General features: G+C 61.4%; 1 protein-coding gene across 2 annotated transcripts in view; it reads right to left on the reverse strand.

The window, feature by feature from the left end:
- The window catches only part of SEMA3B (semaphorin 3B), a 29,180-nt gene extending 21,895 nt beyond the window's left edge, over positions 1–7,285 (reverse strand). For both annotated transcript variants that reach the window (XM_067561211.1, XM_067561210.1), the window contains exon 1: positions 7,184–7,285. The gene's annotated coding sequence lies outside the window, so the exon portion shown is untranslated. The remainder of the gene's footprint in view (positions 1–7,183) is intronic.
- Positions 7,286–13,387: the final 6,102 nt, after the last annotated feature.

Here is a 13,387-nt window from a genome sequence, read left to right on the forward strand (position 1 = left end):
ATAACCTGAGCTGTTGCTGCTCCTGCCACATGGGGGAGCCCTCCTGAGTGGGGGGACGGGGGACGATAAGAGGCTAAGGGACAAATCCAGAGGGGCAGACGTCTGGTTGTGGATGTTAAGTGGGGGTCATGGAGTGGTGGCAGAGGTTAAGAGGCCAGGGTCTGGTGGGGGTTAGGGCAGCAGAAGACTGGCGGGGTGTGGGGGGGGGCAGGGGAGCAGGTGGGACATTTCTGGGGGGCACAGAGGTGACGGGGAAGGGAGAGAACATGACCCACATTAAAGACTCCCAGGGTGAAATCCTGGCCCCACTGCTCCTGGCTTTCAGGGTTTACAATCTTCTAGAAAGAAAACTTTAAACCCCTCAAGTTTTCAGTGTGGATTAAATCTGCCCCTCCCCCCATTGCCCTCCAGCAGCCCCACTGCAGCGGGCGGCTCGGGGGTCAGAAGAGGAGGGTTTGAGGGTGCTCTGCTACGTGACTGCAGTGGCGCCGTGGCCAGACCAAACTGTGCAGCCGGGAACGTGCCGGCGTTCCCCAGACTCCCACTAAAGCCGCTCTAAGCTCAACGTGACGCGAGGCCATAAAGCAAATGAGGGAATCCGCTCCTCTCCGTCCGACCACGGGCAGCCTCTCCTGATAAGCAGCGATCAACCGAGCATCTCAGTGATACGGCAGCCTGGAGCATCCGGGCACCGTGCAGAGAAAGAGTAGACAACCAAAAGGGACAAGACAAAGGACAGGAAGGGAAACTGAGGCACGGAGTGGGGACGTGACCTGACTAAGGTCATCCAGCAGATCAATGCCAGACCTGGGAATAGGACATCTCCTGAGCCCCAGCCTGGTACTTTATCCACCGGCCCACACTGCCTGTGACTGCAGCGATAGCGTCTGTCCTCTCGGGGGGAGGAGGGGGGGCACAAAAGGCCAGTAAACAGTCTCCCCCCTCTGCCTGGCATCAAACCCAGAAATGCCAGGACAGAGCCTTCCTGCAGACGTTGGAGGACCACTTGATTTGAATCTTTGGTTCACGCTACCCAGAAAAACCATGAGAAATGCCTCAACAAAACCCTCCATAGAACCCGAGCGCGTTTGTTTTAGCGGAGGCCAGGGCCGCGATGCTCTCCGGAAACCGCTTTGCACTTCCTCTGCCAAAATCCTACCCCTGCAAAAGCCCTCAGATGTTCCTGTCTGGAAACGCACGATGCACGTTGCTTGCAGGCTACCGTGTGGGGGGAGAAGAATATTATGAATGAGCTGTTCGCTGTTACCAAGTGTGTTGATTAGACGGCCTTGTGGGTTTTACGTTCGTGCACGCTGACCGTGCAAGTCTGTGTTTTGAACTGCGTTGCAAAGCGACTCTTGCACGTTGCTTCTTTGCGAGTGGGTAATGTTACAGGCCTTGCCCGGGTAAGCGAACTTATGAGGATTGTCTGCAGGGTGAGGACCGCAGCCAACTGGGAGCAGATCCCTTGAATTGGGCATGGGATTCTCTAGTCTTCCAGGAACTGCTTATTTCTACCTTTGCGGTGAGGGGGATCAGGCAAGCCAGGCACTGGCTTAGCTGTTCATTTCCAGCGTCTCTAGCATAAAGGTGTCAAATTCTGAGTAATGTTGCTCTGGGATGGGGGGCGGTGTCCACCAGGCTCCCCTAAAACACACTTCCAGCCTTAACTCTTTCCTGAGTTGAGTGGCACTGGCCAGTGTTGGACGACAGGATGCTGGGCTAGATGGACCATTGGTCTGACCCAGTCTGGCCGTGCTTATGTTGAACAAAGTCTTCTGTTTGGAAACACTAGCCTGCGGTTTCCTCCCCGCCTCTAGCAAAATGCCCCGCTCACATACAATGCCCCCCAGCGTCCTCCAGCAGAAAAGCGGCCTGTCTGGATCTCATAACACCTTCCGACCTCGGCCCGCGCCCTGCGGGAGAGCAGCCTCGTCCCGCTGGCTCTGAACAATCTGCGGTGCGATTAGCAGCACATGTCGAAGGTGTGTGTTTCGGGGAAACATGAATAATCCATTTTACGGGCAAAGTCGGGACAACAGATGATTCTGAAATATTTCAGTCCTAGGGCAGTGTGTGAGTGTGCCTGTCTGACCCCTCCCACGGCGATCACAGCCACTGAGCGTCTCACAACCTTTCACGGATCGCTTGCACAACAGCCCCGTACGGCAGGGCAGGCCTCGCATCCCATCTCACCGAAGGGAAACGGAGGGCCCAAACAGCAGCTTGGCTGAGGCCACGCTGAAAGTCTGTGGCAGAACCGGGAATTGAACCCAGGTCTCCCACAGCAGCGCCCTAACCACTAGGCCATCTTTCCTCTCCCCCAGAGCCCCTGTAGAGTCAATTGCCGCTTACCCCATGCACAAGGAGCAGACCAGGACTAAGACGGCCACAACCTGTCCCCCCTCTCCTCCAGTGCGGGACAGATCTTGGAGCAGCATCTGGCCCTCGCATGGTGAGGGTGGAGCCACGGCTCTACCCACCCCTCCTCCCCCTTTGGCCCTGGATCAATGCCCACGCTGTCTCCCACCCCTCCCCTGCACCGTGCCTGGCAATTGGGCTGGGATTCCCAGGAGACACCTAGGCAGCACCCAAGAACAGCCATGTCTTGGGAAGAGCTGTGCCACTAGCACCCCTGCCAGGCCCTGGTAGGGGAAACCCGCCTACCCACCCACTATGAATCTCCAATGCCATGGCCTGCCAGCCTGCCCGCCCGCCAGGAGTGCATGTTAGGGGCCCCCTCCCTGGAGGAGACAAGTCTACCACAGCCCAGCTGGCTCTCGCACTCACACTATGGCACCCCTCCTCTTAGCGCTGCAGGGCCCTGGGTGGATCCTGGGACGCGGGCGAAGACGATGGTTGGCACAACGGCAGCTGGAGAGGACATGGCAGCAAGGGTGACGGGCTTGGCTCAGTCCAGGAGACACCCCAAAGCTCCCCAAATTATGAGGCTGTTGGGGAAGCAGGACACCGGGGACTGCTCCCTGCTTTTCCAGGGGAAACCCACTCCCCGCTCCGTGCCCGCCAGACAAAGCTTGGCACTGAGATGACCTGCCTGGCTGGAACCGAGAGGACCGGCGGAATCTCCGCAACAGAGCACCGGCTGCGCTGGGACACAGCTAATGAGGTGCAGCGTGACCCAGGGCACAGCCTGGGGCCAGGAGACCTGCGATCTAGTCCCAGCTCTCCCACTGACTCGCCTGGGCAGGTTGTGTCCTTGCTCTGTGCCTCAGTTTCCCCCGCCTGGAAAATGGGGGCTAGCAACACGCACCACCCTTGCGAGGTGCTCTGGGAGCGACGGATGAGAGGGGCTGGGTGTTGTTATGATGTGAGCAACTTTAGACCGATGCTGGATCACAACGTCCTGGCCTGGCCTTGCCGTCAGCCCAACGAGCTGTCTCCACCTGGCGTCTCTCAACTTCCAACTTAGACTGGAAGCTCCTTGGAGCAGGAGTCAACGCCTCGTTCTGGGTTTGTGCAGCGCCTGGCACGGCGGGGTCCTGGCCTGTGACGGGCAGCTAGCTGCTACCACACTAAAAATTAGTAATAGTACGCCATGGCTGCTCTCCGTCAAGGCCGGCTGAGCACTCTATGCGCCGCTCTCCTTCAACATCGCCATGCCCCGCTGGATTACCCGTGCAACGCAACTCGATCCGACACAGAACAGGCCAGATGCTGCTCGCCGCCGCCCCTGGGCAATCCACGAGGGTCAGCAGATGCAAACGAGGGCAGGATTCGGCCTGCTAACCGCTGCTGGGCATGGGATAGGCCAGTGTTGTTGCTGGGGAAGGAAGCCTATAATTTCTGCCCCTCATGGAGACGGCAGTCACTCTCTGGGATGCAGGGGCCCATTGCAGCTCACGGGGGAGCCGCCCTCCACTGCATCTCCGAAACCCGACTAAGATGAAAACCAGCCCCCATCCACATAGGGGCTGAGATGCAGCGTAACCCCCCGCTTCACTTTTCCCGATCATTACACAACAGCTCTGCTATCCTGGGCCTGCTCCAATGCCCTGTGAAACCAACAGGAGAACGCCTTCAGTCATGTCCTGTTTCCTTTTATGGTCCAACCCCCACAGCTGAGTGCCCGTCCGGTGAAAACGAGAGCGGCTCTGGTTGGTGGTAGACGCAGCCCTGAACATCTACAGCCGGGGGGAGTAGTTTGCCCCTGGGGGCTAATTGCACAACTCCGTGGCACGTTTGTTAGCCAAATGAATCCCCCCACCCCGGAAAACCCAAACCAACACCCTGATGAGCAGGCTGGACGGCTGGTTTTGAAATTGAATCACCAAGGGGAATGATTTGGGTGGGCGCAGCAGAGCTGGGTGCTGGAAACAGCCTTATCTGATCTCTTCATGAGCCATCGGAGTCTGGGGGGGGGTCAAACAGCACGTTTGGGACACTTCCAGACCGAGAGACCTTGCAGACAGCAGGGAGGCCAGAGAAATAACATAACTACAATTGTTCCTAGGGGCAAAACGTTATCCACTGCAGCCTCCGGCCAGCAACCCTACGAAAACACCCGTCAACACATCTCACACTTCAACCCCTTTGCCAGGTAGGTCACCTTGCCAGCTTCTCAGCCTGTGCCCAGCTGTGTCCTTAGTCACAAGGGTCAACAGCTGCCCAGCCTGGCAGAGGTGGGTGAGAATCACTGCCCATTCTCAACTAAACCCGCTGCGAGATACACAAGCGCTTGTTAACCCTCCACTCAGACTACGGGCCACTGCAGTTATTAAAAAAACCCCACCATCCGATAAGCACTAACCCCAGCGTCCTGGCCACACCGCATCCAAGTTCTGCCTCCCCTGGTGAGTTTCACTTGGTGACGTTTTTCTTCACTCCCTCCACCCCCCGAAAAAAGAAACACCTCCCCCAACACACACACTCCCTGTTGAGTAGTGTTATTCCACAGAGGTAGCTGCATTTTCACGGTGGATGAGTGTTTGGGGATAGAGCAATTGAAGGGAATGGACGGACGTGTGTGGGTGCACGTATGGGGAAGGATGGATGGACGTGTGTATGGGGTGGATATATGGACTTTGGTATAATTCCCTAGAGACATGGAAGGTCTCGTTACTGACTGAGCAGAATAACTAGCGTTACATCAGGCAGGTAATGCCCGTGCAGGCATCAAAGCAATACAGAGGGCAGAATAATGCAGCTAGAGGACACGTGTTCTCCATCAAAAAGAACAGAGGAGTCAGGCGTCCCACACAGATCCCGTTCCAGTCACTGGGGCCTGGAGCGCCTAGGTTTCCCGGCAGGCAGCAGGACACCCCCCGAGATGCTGCTCCTTTCCAAGGCAGCGATCTTCTCGCAGGACGCGCTGCCACTCCCCCCAGGCCAGAAGACGCACACTGTGCCTTTAAAAGCAAACTCCGCCGAGACCGGCTGGGGACGCTGCCAGCCTGGGAACTGCTGCACACTTGAAAGGCTGTAAAAGTGTATGGTGCAGATCGGGTACAGGCAAACCAGAAGTCGGCTGGGAAGGCCATAATCCTGCCCCCTCGCCTGCCTGCACCCCAGAGGCAGAGCCGGCGCCTGCAGCAACACATTCAGCTGTGGGCAGCACCGGGGCGACACCAGTTGCATGGGCCCAGCTGGGATTCTGCTACACGCTCTCTGTGACCTTAGCAATGCAGGATGCACCCTTGGGTGCTGTGGGCTTGGTTATCAAGGCCATTACAGGGCACCCAGCACGCTTAAAAACACCCCCCGTCTGGGCCTGTGGTGGGGGGAAGCAGGAGGAAGAGGACTGAGGCCAGCAAAGCAATCCATGGCACTGCTGGATGGGTTAGAGACTGGGGGGTGGGGGGAATGGCTGTGTGTGGGGCACCCTGCCCTCCCGGCAGGTGCCATAGCTCTACCCTAGAAGCCTCCCCCACTATCTAGCCCTCTCCCTGCCACGGCCCCCTGGCCAGCAGCATCCCCCTGCTGCGCTGCCCCTGCAGCCTCCTCTCCCCCGCGCAGCCCCAGCTTGGCGCCCAGCCTCAAACGCCCCATCTGTGCCTTCCCCGGGGGTCTGCAGCCAGATGGAGGCAGGAGCCTGATGGGACGGGAAGGGGGGAGGGGGCTGCAGGCAGCAGGGGGGGCGGGGTCCCAGGGAGCTAAGCACTTGCCCAGCTACCCTCCCCCATCCACCCCTCCACTCAGACCCTAGATCTGCCTGAGCCAGCCCCTGGGGACCCATTTTTTTTGCTCAAACAGCTGTTTGAGCCTTTCCTACACCGGCCACCCCAGGTCGTTTCTGGGTACAGGGGCTCTCTTTGCCCTGCCTCCCATCGATTTCCCCCACCGCCCCCAGACCAGCAGCTGGCACCCAGATCCCTCCGCACAACAGACCGGGGCGCTGAGATGTGGGGCGCAGCAGGCAGCGGTTGTATCAAGCACGGAGCTCACCCCCTGGGTCTGGGGCACAGAGTCCCCTCCCCACCCGGCCTGGCTTGGGAGCCGCCCTGAGGAAATGCTGACGCTGGGAAAGCCCGCAGCTCTCCTAGGAAACTTAACTGCACGTTGCAGCCACGAAGGCCAGAGGGCCTGGCTCTGACACCCCGGTCTGGCCGGTGGGGGCTGTGCCCCTACCCCCTCCACCCGGATCCAGCAGTAACACAACAGGTGCCCAGCTCAGGGCACCCAACTCCAAGTGCTTTACCATGGGCAGGCAGGCAGGGAAACTGAGGCACGGAGCGGGGCAGCGATGTGCTGGGGGCTCACAGAGGGAGCGTGGCAGAGACGGGAATGAAATCCAGGTCTCCTCAGTGCCCCCCCTGCGCCGCCAAGAGTCAGGAATAGAACCCAGGAGTCCTGGCTCTCCGCCCCCTGCTCTCACCACTGCACCACACAGCCTGGGCACCCACACGTGACCCCTCCGCGCCCCCCCCCCGGTCCCTCCGAACTGGGCCGCCTCGCGTCGCGCCCTTCACCTTAGCCTCCGCCGTGCCGCGGGGCGGGGGTAGGAAGGCTCGGTCCGCGGCACCTGCGCCAGGAGCTGGCTCCGCAAAGCCGGGGCGGGAGGGGCCACAACGCCGGGGGCACCGAAGAGGGCTGGGGCGCAAGGGGGGGACGAATCGGGGCTGCGCCCCCCCGCAAGTGTCCGCTCCGGCCGGGCGCCCCTCGGGGCAGGGAGCGCCGCGGGCTGGAGGCAGAGCCCCGAGCAGGGGAAGGGGAGAGACCGACCCACCTGGGCCCCCGGCGAGCCCCGAGCCTCGGGTGGGGGGCGGCAGGGCGGGATCGGGGCGATGGGAGTCCCGGCTCCGCTCGCTCCCCGGCTGCTGCTGCGGCTGGCTCCGGCCCGGCGGCGGGGCCAGGGGAGGGGCTTAAAGGGGGCGAAGCCCGGCCAGCTGGGACCGCGCCACGGCACGAGTGGAGCCGAGCCGAGCGGAGAACGGCAGCTGCAAAGCCACGGCGAGCGCGCCCCCCTTCTGCACCCCGCACTCCCCAGCCCCCCCTCTGCATCTTCACCCTGCACCCCCAAACCTCTTCCCCCAGCGCCCCCTCACCCTGCACCCCCCACACCTCTTCCCCAGCGCCCCCTCACCCTGCACCCCCCACACCTCTTCCCCCAGCGCCCCCTCACCCTGCACCCCCCACACCTCTTCCCCCAGCGCCCCCTCACCCTGCACCCCCCACACCTCTTCCCCCAGCGTCCCCCCTTCTGCACCACCCACCCTGCACTCTCCACCTCCCCTCCCCAGCGCCCCCCACTCCTCCCCAGCTCTCCCCTTCCCCCTCCCCCAGTGCACCCCTCCTCCTGCACCCCTCTCATCAAACCCCTGGTGCACTCGTCCTGAACCCCAGCGTGCCCCATCATAGAGCCCCAGCACACCCCGTCCTCTCACGCACACCCAGCCAAGGCCCTGACCCCTGCCTTTGCTCTTGTCCTTGGCAAGGAAAGGAGGAGGGTGGGAAACCGTGGCAGGGGCCCCCAGGTGGCCGGAAGTGGCAGTGGGCAGCTCTCGGCCCCTGCAGCCAGCGGTTTGTTCAAGGCGGGAGCTGTCCCTGCCCCGCAGGATGTTTGGCGATGCCTTGGGGCTGGCAGCCTCCCTTCTGCACAGCCCCAGCTGCCCACGTAGCCGCCACGTCCCAGCGAGGCCCTCGGGCGAGCCCCATGGTGCAGGGCCCGGGGGACCTGGGGACTCCAAACTCAGGGTGCAAGCGGCGGGTCCAGGGCTGGAGAACAAGGATCAAGCACGACTTCTGGCTCAGACAGGTTGGGGAGGGGGAAGCAGAGAGCCCCCTCCCCCCGTTCCTGCCCTGCCCCACGTTGCCTCTTATCACATTGCTGCCTGCCTCTCCGCTAGAGCCAATGGGGCCCCCTCCCCCAATCTCCTTTGTGCCTCTTCCCCCACTGCTGCCCCCCATGCGTGGTGCACCCTCCCGGCTCCGATGGGCACCCTCCCTCGTCCCCTGCCCGGTTCCAGCGGTGCCATGGGCTATGCCTGGAGCTCCTTGCCTGATCCTTGGGGCAGGGGGCCCAGAGCGTGTGGGATGGTGCGAGAGGCCCAGCTGGGCATCCGGAGCGTGGTGGGAGCATGGCGGGAGAATGGCCGGCCCCCGGATCATGCCCCCTTCGCCCCGAGTCCTCGCTTAGTCCCGGGTATTCCGGACGTGCGTCAGCTGAAGTGGCGCTGGCAGGCCTGAAGCTGCCGGACGGAGCCAACCGAGTGTGGTGACCCTGAACACCTCTCTGCTCTCCTCTTCCTGCCCCGCTCCGTGCCCCCTCCTTCAGACTGACAGCGGAGCCACCACAGAGCCATGGCTTCCGGCCAGCCGCACCACAGGGCAGGGGTGGGACACCCTTCCTCCATCACCCCTCCGCCCCCCGCCCAGCCAAGGCGGGAGCACCTCTTCCAGTCCTGGGCCCCTCCACTAGGGCCGCCAGCCTGCAGGCCACTTCCTCCCAGGTAGACGCAGGCCCGAGCCAGATTCAAATGTCGCGAACGCTGGCTCTGATCCAGGACCAGACACTGCGCCCCATGTAGTGGGGGGGACAAACACGCCAGCCCTTGGGGAAGCTGCGGATCTGAGCTGTACATGGACCTTGCACCGTCAGCTGCAGCGTGGATGCTAGGGAATTAGTGCAGTCTCTGCCCAGGCCAGGTGGCGCAGACGCGGCTGCGGGCGGGACGGAGGGGCACCAGCAGAGCAGTGCAGGACAGGACTAGGCTCTTTCCTCTAAAGATCTGCCTCTCCGCTCATCGACCCTCCTTGCTGCCTGGGGGATCCCCCGAGAGGCAGATGGCTGGGCCCAAAGCCGGGTGCCCAACGCTGGGATCCATCCCAGAGAGATCATCCCTCCTGGAGCTCGGAGCATCCCGATCTCTCCACGCTGGGGGTGAAGCATGGAGCTGTCCTCTAGTGACACCAGATGACAGAGACTGAAGACAGCTCTCCACCCTGGCAGCTGGGGCAGAAATGCCAGGAAGCGGAGGACAAATGATCCCAGTTTGTTGGGAGACGCCCGGAGTTTGGTCCCATTTCCTCTGGTAAGCGCCTGCAATGGCTAATTGGGAGGGTGGGGATTGAGCCAGAGGTCTCCAGAGCGAAAGGCGTCGGCTATGCCCTACAGCGGGAGCTGACCCGCCAAGGCTCCCTCGTAGTGAGCGGCGCTCACTCGTATCCTCTGTGGCACGGTCACAGCAGGGCACCGCTGGGGTCCGTATGGGCAGAACAAGGCTGTGTGAAGGCGACACGGAGCTGTATGGAGGAGCTAGCCCTGGGGCCAGGCTTTCTCGGGGTTATCGCTGATCCCACAGTGCGGGGCATCAGATCATGGAATCCACCAGCCGCCTCCTCCGCTCGGCTGTGTCCCAGCTGCCTGGCTTTGTCCCAGCTGAACGAAAACAAAATTCTTTTGATGCTTCCAATTTTCCACCCAGCGCTGCCAAGAACAGCAAGTGCTGTGCAATGGCCGGTGCTGCGCACTCCTCACCTTTCCGCATGGCGCGCGTCCGGCTGGGTCACACCGGTACCTCCGCACTCAGCCATGCCGGCGCGGAGCTCCAAGGAAAACCCGGTCCCAGGGATGGGAAAACAGTGAGCCAGGGTCAGGTGGCAGCAGATGTGCGGGCAGATCTGTCCTTTTCCTTGGATGCCCAGGAAGGGGCCAGGGAAGATGGGGTCCGGGGTTCAAATCCAGGGCCTGCTCAGTAGTCACCATGGCAACACCCTGATGCTCCAGGGGCCTGGGATGGGTGACCTGCATTGGGAGGCCTGGTCCACCGCGTCCCATCACCTCTGCAGAGAGGCCTTCTTGAGAACGAGTTCCCCTTTCACCCACGCAGGGGCTGTCCCTGGCCAGCTGACCGGAGGTGGAGGGAGCTCACCCTGGCCTCCCTCTCAAGGGGAATGTAGCAGACTCCATCTGCAGGGCTGCCAGGCGCGGCGCCCGCCCAGAGCTCCCCAAGAACCAAGGATGAGATGACGGTGCCTTGCTGCTCTGGGGATAGCATCTCCTTGCCGCTCTGGCACTCCCAGATGGACACCAGCCACGGTGCTACCTGCCGGCCCAGCGCTAGCCAGACCTGTGGGTCGGTACCCCATGAGCCAGAGGGGGCTATCTGGGGAACTAGGGAGCAACTGGGGAGGGGAGAGGCAGAGGGGCTCTCCGCAGTGCTGCCCAGCGCCCTACGGGACCGTCCCATGGCCCGGAGCCCCTTGCTCCCAGCCTGCCCTAGTAGAGAGAAGGGCGGGGTGCAAGCTGCTCCTTATCTGCCATGTTGTCTGGAGCGACATGTAAACACTGCCCGGCATCCTGCCCGGCCCAGCGCTTTGGGCCTGGCTGGAGCAGCGAACACTGGCTGTGTTTAGGCTGCAGGCTGGCGCATCCCCGGCTGAAGGTCTCGGCCCATTGCAGAGGCTCCTCTGGGGAGAGCCCAAGGCCAGAGCAGAGCAAACACCTCCCTTGGATTTCTCGCCCCAGTCACTGCCTCATGTAGCGACAGCCCTTCTCTCACCTCCCAGGGGCTGCATTCCTTCGGGGCAGAAGGAGGAGCCATCTTCAACCTCCTTCTGCAGAGTAAGTACCCCCAAAATATCTCCCCTGCAAGCAGCAATGCCCTGTCTGGGTTTGTACAGCTCCAAGCACAATGGGATTCTGGTAAGCAGGTCTTCTAGATGCTACAGCAATGCGTGCTAATAATTAATAGTGGCCTCAACTGAGACCAGGCCCCATTGCACAAAGAGCTCACGATCTAACTAGACAAGACAAAACCAGCATGGAAGAAAGGGCGTGTGTCTTTTTCTCTCCCTCACCCCCAACTTCCACTGGGCTGTCATGCATCCCACAGCCTCCAGGGGGTGAAAGACTCTCGAAAGCATGGCCACGTGTGCTACCAAAAGACCTATCCGCTGGGGAAATTTTTGCACCTGAATTGAAAAACCAATGAAAGGAACAACCTGGCTTGTGCAATTGTCCTTTAGCAATGAAAGCAGAGACGGGGTTTTTGACAGAAACCCTAAAACATTTCCAAGAATATTTTTAAAGAAAATGACCAAAAAACCCCCGATGATTTCAGATGATTTTGGTTTTTTTGGCAGGGAAACGATATTCATTTCCCAACCGGCTCTGGTCGTCCTGGCCGACTCAGGGCGCTGGCAATCTATAAATGAAGGAGGGTGTTCTCACGTCACAGGGCACAGGCGGCTCTAAGAGAGGGGAAGATTACAGGGCAAGCCAGGGTGTTTTTCCACCCGTAAGACCATGAAAAAGCTGCCACCTGCCTTGCTGGCGGCTGCTACCGTCTGTGCCCCCTGCCCACCGGGTACATGACTGAGCTGTTTGGATGTACTCACCTGGCCTCTCTGTGACCTGGACCTGACAACTGTCAGCTCTGCCCTGCAGAGAAGCCGTCTGTACCTCAAGTGAGAAAGTCCACGGCTCTGTCAGCTGCAGTGTTTCCGGCTGGCTGGACGGGGATGTCTGGGAGTCGATCAGGGAGCTGCGTTGGAGCGTGTCTGCCTTACACTGCAGCGGGCACTGCTGGGGGACGTGGGGGGCATGCCAGCTGCGCTGCTCATGGCTGGCCAACTGTGCCAGGTGGCCGGGACACCCGGGCGTCTCGGCAGGGGAGGGACGTTATCGCTTCTCCACTTCCACACCCTCCCGCCCTGGCTTGTTTGTTTGAACAAGGAGTTGCCAGGGTGTGTGCGGGCACATAACCCTTTCACTGCTGGCCCAGAGCGGAGCATACTGGACCCATGCAGGACCCAGGCCCAGCTGGCTGGGACTACTCAGCCTGCACAAGGGGTGAGGGAGACCCTGGCGGTGACAAGGGGCAGCCCACGCTGTGCGCAGGAGAGCCCGGGAGAATCGTACATCTGTCTGTCCTGCAGCCACCAGGAAGAAGCCGCACGATCAGTGTCCTCCTCTCCACGGTGGTGTGCGCTCCCCCGTCCGTCTGCCTGTCTGCTCCTGCTGACTCTTATCTTGGGCTGTGAGCTCTTCGTTATGTTGGGCGTCCCGTGCCTGGCATCACGGGGGGCCTAGTCTGCGTCCCCAGAGCGCTACTGCTATGCAGAGAAGAGTAACAGCTTCTAGTCCGTTTCCCCCGGGCCGGACGTGCCAGGCCTGACGCGGAGGCCCTACGGCTGAAATTGACTGGCACCATCCCGGACGCTAACCCCAACGGCGCACCCAGCGTGGGTGCCCTGGCTCCGGAGCTCAGGGAGGCTGTGGGTGCCATTCCAGGGGCCGTGCGTGCTGCCCGTGGGGTCCCACGGATGCAGGGGCTCCCCACTGCCTTTGGCGTGGTTCCTCGTAAGTCGAGAAACCTCAGTGCCAAACAAACCCCACGGGCTGCTGCTCCTGCAGAAATCGCCAATGGCCAGTGCTCCGGCTGCCTTCTGTGCTCAAAGTCCACTTCTGCTCTGTTCCCCGGGTGAGCCGGAGGCGCTGGTGGGACAGAACCAGAGCCGCCTGCCACCATGTTGGATGGAGCCCAGCAGCCATGAGCCCCCAAGCCCTGAGACACGATAGCAGCCGTGGCTGTAATCCAGCCCCACGCAACACCAGCGCAGCCCCTCCTGCGTCGTCCGGCTTGGCAGCTGGGAACTTCTAGCAACTGGAAGGGGTGTCGAGGGGGATCTCTCCTACCCAGCGGGGTGTGACATGGAGGAAAGAGCCAAGGGCTCCCCCTGAACTCAGCAGACACTGCTGCTTCTCTAGAGGTCCCGGGAGAACCTCTGTGGGTCATCCGGCCCCGGTGCTGAGTCACGCCACGCCCGGCGTGTCAGCACGGGGCGTGGGCAATGCTGGGGCAAGGAATGAGTGAGTGATAATCACCACCACGTGCCTTCCAGGGAGCTCCCAGGGGAGGTTAGAGTCAGAGGGGGAAACTGAGGCATGGGGAGAGGAAGCGACTCGCTCAGCATCATAACGAGTCAG

The sequence above is a fragment of the Emydura macquarii genome, unplaced genomic scaffold (genome assembly GCF_026122565.2).
Source record: "Emydura macquarii macquarii isolate MOO-44397 ecotype Brisbane River unplaced genomic scaffold, CSIRO-AGI_Emac_v2 contig_2369, whole genome shotgun sequence".
NCBI classification, from domain to species: Eukaryota; Metazoa; Chordata; order Testudines; family Chelidae; genus Emydura; species Emydura macquarii.